Source organism: Cnephaeus nilssonii (assembly GCF_951640355.1).
Source record: "Cnephaeus nilssonii genome assembly, chromosome: 18".
Taxonomy (NCBI): Eukaryota; Metazoa; Chordata; class Mammalia; order Chiroptera; family Vespertilionidae; genus Cnephaeus; species Cnephaeus nilssonii.
This window is the reverse complement of record NC_137089.1, coordinates 23,102,797-23,107,970: the sequence shown is the minus strand read 5'-3', so window position 1 is coordinate 23,107,970 and position 5,174 is coordinate 23,102,797.

The window sequence follows — 5,174 nt, the reverse complement described above, 5'->3', positions numbered from 1 at the left end:
ACATTTAAAAAGCAGTCGCATTGCAGTGGCAAATCTTTAAAGAGATGGGCACTTTTGGAAGGGTGAAGGAAATGCTTTTGTGGATTGTCGTTTCGGCAAGAAACCTAACCCAATCTGAAAGTTAATCAAAGATCAATGCTATGACCAACTTTTTCTAGAACACTGTGTTGTTAGAGGACCTTGAGTTATTTTCTACCAAAAGACCATGTCAGCCTGGTGTTTCTCAAGAAGCAGTTCTCTGAGTTGGCTTAGTAACTTTATCCAAAACATACTGACCAGTCTGATTTCGTAATTTGAGACCAGGTGTGTGGATTTTATTAAAGATGAAAAAAGATTATTTATTTATGGACGTGTGTAAAGTATTGGCAAAGAAAACAAACACTTTATACCTTTAAGCAAAAGGAGCTTTCTCTGATTAAAAAAAAAAAAAAGTGTCTTTCTTTTAAAAAGACAGTGTCATATTTTCTTACTCTGAAATATAAAAGTCAACTAATAGGACTGCCAAATACCTTTCACTCCTCTAAAGAAGACAAATAGGGTCCATTTCTCCTTATTTATTTATATTGTTCTTCTTCTGTGTTTTTTGTTTTGGTTTGGTTTGGTTTTTTAGAAATAATTGCGAGAGGTAAATAAAACTGGAAAAAAAAATTGTGACTGAAGAATTATTTTGACCTGATTTTAGCATCATTGAAGTGTAGGCAGAATTCACAGAATTTTCTATGAGCCAGTTGACTACAATCCTACTTGTTGTTCACAGAGCTAGTAAAGGGTATTATTTGCTTATTAAATCTTAGGTCAACAAACTAAATGCAACCAATATTAGACACGTCACAGAATCGGGGATGTCTCCTTTCTGTGCTTGAGAAGCATCATAGGCAACAAGAACAGTGCGCTCTGCCTGGCCTCAGGATTCACAAGCATTGACAAATTATTGAGCTCAGCGTGTTCTGCGAGGTTCTATATCTGAGCGATTTCCAAACGTTTACTTTTTACCGGTTTACAGTTTTGGTGTGTTTTTTTTCTTCCTCATAAACAACACTCTCAGGAAAGATTTGGAAACTTGATTCCAAGAGAACTCCTGAAGAAAAATGTCACTGAGAACAGCCATCCCTCTAGCACACAAATGCTTTCACAGTTGTGATTTCCTGTGGATGGCAACAGTGGTTTTAACCTGCCAGATCGTGTTTGAGGGTTTTACAATGTATTGTGTATAACTAGCAATATATCAGATCCACATTTTGGAGGTAAACTTTCCAGTAAACAAATCGCTCAAGTCCCCCTCCAGTGTTCATCATACTTTTCCTTGACACAATTTTAAAGTTTTTGCTCCAATAAATTGTCCGGGCATTGCTGTTCACTATGAGTGGATTTATGTTGTTCACTTTCCTTAAAATTCAAAGCTAAATACTTCACCATCCACTTGAAAAAAGAAAAAAAAACAATTTCTGTATATTTAATTTCAAAGTATAACTTACCTAATGATATCAAAAACACTTACTACTACATCTTTTTATTAGTCCCTGACATTAGATCCTGGAGAGGAAATTTGTAATATTTTCCATGCATTAAAATGTAAGTAAATATTGCTTGCAATTAAGCTACGCTTACAATAGTTGCTACATGTTCCATGTGTGTTTGTTCTCATTACTATCATCATATCATTGCCATGACCACCACCATCATAACTAACATTTTCCAAGTACTTGCTTCATGGGACGCCCTGTGTGAAGTGCTTTATGTGCATGATTTCATTTCTCTATCTAGCCCTTATTTCCAAGAAAATGTCATACGATCAGCACCTGATCAAAGATGCCTTAACATGCAAGTGGCTCTTGGTGGGAGGATTTCACCTAACAACATTGGTCAACAAGTTTCATGTTGCTATTTGAATCAATGGAGAAAATATCTTCATAGTTTTTCCTTGTTCTTTCTAGTGTCCAGTAGGAAAAGAAAGAGTGGATGGGAGAGGGGAGGAGGAGGCAGGAGCGTGAAGATAACTGCATTTGGAGAAGGTGGAAGAAGGGTCTCTATTTAGAATGGAGGGAATAGTATTATTTTTCAAGTATGGTGTTTATTTTCATTATAGCTTTCTTCTTCCAGGTACTAGAATGAAATTCACTCTGAGTGTTATTTTAAAGGAATATTCAACAATTGTACTACTCGCATTAGTTTAAAAGTCAGTGTCCAGAAGCCTGTTTTAGAATTGCCATGCATGTTCTTCCCAACTAAAAGTTATTTCTTTACAAGGTAAGTAAGCCTATGGCAGCAATCTTTTCTCTAAACGGTGTGCCTATCCATTTGATCCTGTTGTGTAACTTTAAGAGAAAGGCAGCACCTGAAAAACATTCAAATTTCATTTTATCTGTCATGTCATTTGATACTATTCCATACTTCTAGGAATTCGTTTTTTTAATGTTCTTTCACAGATGAAATAATTTTTAGTTGAGTGAGCCTAATTTAATCCTTCTGCAAAAAAATAGAGCTGTGTAATCCCTCCAACTGAACTTTTAAAAAATGTTGATTTAATATTTCTTAGACAGGTCATTAAAAGGTGGTAACTTACAGATAAAATTTGGTTACTGTGGATAGATTTTCTGTTATGAAAATTTCCTGATATAAATCTCAGTACAAATAATTTTCTAAGAATCCCTTTTCCTTCTTCCCTGTTTCATTCTTATGGACTGTTTTGTCTAATCCTGATACTTCATACATATTCTTGGGGGGAAAGTGCCACGCAGATGCAAATATGCTTTAATTAAAGTCACCACAAGCAAAGTGAGGTGGGTGAACAAGAATTATTTCACGTGTCACGGAAGAGGATCATTTCTAGAAGTTGTTTGTGGTCTGAGTGCATGCAAACACTCTGGTCTCTCTCATGCATTTTCCATGTCAACACTCCACAGAAAATGCTTTCCAAAAAGTTCAGCTTTGCCAGTGGCCTTTCAATATAAAACTTGAGTTTAGCGTCCTTTGCAGAGAAAGTAGTATTGCAAGAACTGGGCGGGGGGCGGGGGGGAGCGGGGGGAGGGTTTTGACTGTAACTCAGCTAAGTGTCCTTCAGCAACATTCTAATCCCGTCCTGTGTCAGAATCTGAACTCCACCTGAACAGCCTGCAGAGTCTGTCAACAAGATGTTTTTCTTTTGTGAAAGTTAAAAGTGGGTCGATCGTGCTTATTTGAATTCTACAAAGCAGTGAGAACCTTTCAAAGGGAACATGCCATCGACAGCAGAAAAGGAGAAGGAAAAGAAAAGCTGTGGCTTTAAGATAGAGAAGCTCTTTGGGGAGCAGTCCTTACCCACTCAAAAGAATGTGGGTGTGGAGAATTAAAGGCAGTTTCACCTGGAAAATTAGAGGAACGGTGTCCTTAAATTGGAGGAGCAAATTACATAATGTATTTTTCCATCAAAAAAGGTAGCACATGGAAGCCAGAAAGGAATGTGTACCACCGCTCAATAGAAGCTGGTTCACTTAGGTTGGTGCCACACTTAATAATTCTGCTAGGAGGATCACCTATTTGTTCAAACAACTCAAAAAAGCCCAGAAATGCATTGAATTAGAGGGAAAATTGGACTTCATCGTTCCTTAATACAGGTCATTTTCCACAAACTAAGTTGTTTGCCTTTATGTTGTCTCACAGAGAGAAAATTTTGAAACCAGCTGAATTTGCCTACATGCAAACAGCTTTGAGAATCAACTAGTTCTTTTTCTGAACAGGGAAATTCGGTGTGCTCGTGGAGAAACAAGTGTAGCGTATTTCTTTCCTTCTTCTAAGCTTTCCACAGGTCATCAATCATGGATTTTCCCTGGTATTTTGCCGAAGCAGGGAGTGAAATGTGCAGCTGTGGATCTACCGATAGGAGGGTTTCTGTACCTGCACATTTTAATAAGTCATCTAAACACAGCCAGAAGGAAACACAAACTTTGTGTGTTTACCTCATCTGTGATTGTAGCTGACATCAGAGGGTTTTGGCTGAATGGATTATGTATTTCAAATAGGACTCCTGCATATTAAAAGTGAGATGACTTAGTTTAAAATTAATAGCATTAATATATTAATAAATTAACAAAATTAATTTATGTTCTGGAAATGGCTCTACGTTGTATTTTTCATCCTTCCTTTTCTTTTTACTTCTCAGTTCCATTGAGATAATTCTATGGCTTTAACTAGCGTACTTTCCATGTGTTTCTGTCTTCTCTTTTCACACAATTTGTCAGTCAGTATTATAAATCAGTTCATCAACGCAGTATCACTGTCAGATAACGTGATATGCATTTCCATATTTTCAGATGATAAGAAGTTAGGATATTTATTTAAGGTCCTCGTGCGCAAAATGTGCTACAAAGAAAACAAGACTTAAAAGCAACCAGTTTCTAATTAATTTCTTGAATCATTCTCTGCCACTGTTTCTGAAAGCAGTCCAGTGCTTCAAGCTCATGCTGTAGTTTTCCACTAAAGCTCTGATGACATATTTATATTTTGCCTGTAAGAGGCTGATGCACTTTTAAATATGGAGAGTGGACATTTTAAGTGTGTTTCGTTTAAATGAGGAAACAATTACTGAGCATCTATTATACGCAGGCACTGTCCTCGACACAGTGGATCCCAAAGGTGACCAAGACATAGGGTCCTTCACCTTAAAGAGCTTATGATGTAGAAATAGGAAATAAACACATGGAAAGAAATATCCAGAAACTTCTGGGGAATATCAGAGGAAAGAGTGAAGACGCTGCAGATCTGAGAAGCCTTCCTGGAAGAAGGGGCACCTAAGGTTAGTCTTGTATTATTGGTGCATGTATTGAAATCCGTGAGATGGGTCTGGAGAAGTTGATGGACGCTAGGTCTTTAGAGGACCTGCTATACCATATGAAGAAGCATGGGGTTTCTCCAGTGCCTGAGAGAAAGACTTTAAGCAGCAGACATGGCTAGTTTCTCAGCTCATTCTAGAGTTGACTCTCCAGAGGACAAATATGGAGGCAGCAAGATGAGTGAGGAGATGATTCCAAAGTGTGGTCTGTGGACAAGACCATGGGCAGAATCTCGGGCTCTACCTAAAGTCTGCCTAATCAGAATCTGTTTGTATCAAGACCCCTAGTTATTCATGTGCCCATTAAAGTTTAAGAAGCACTGATCTAGACTGAGTGGGACTAGGCAATGGGTTAGATTTTGAGAGT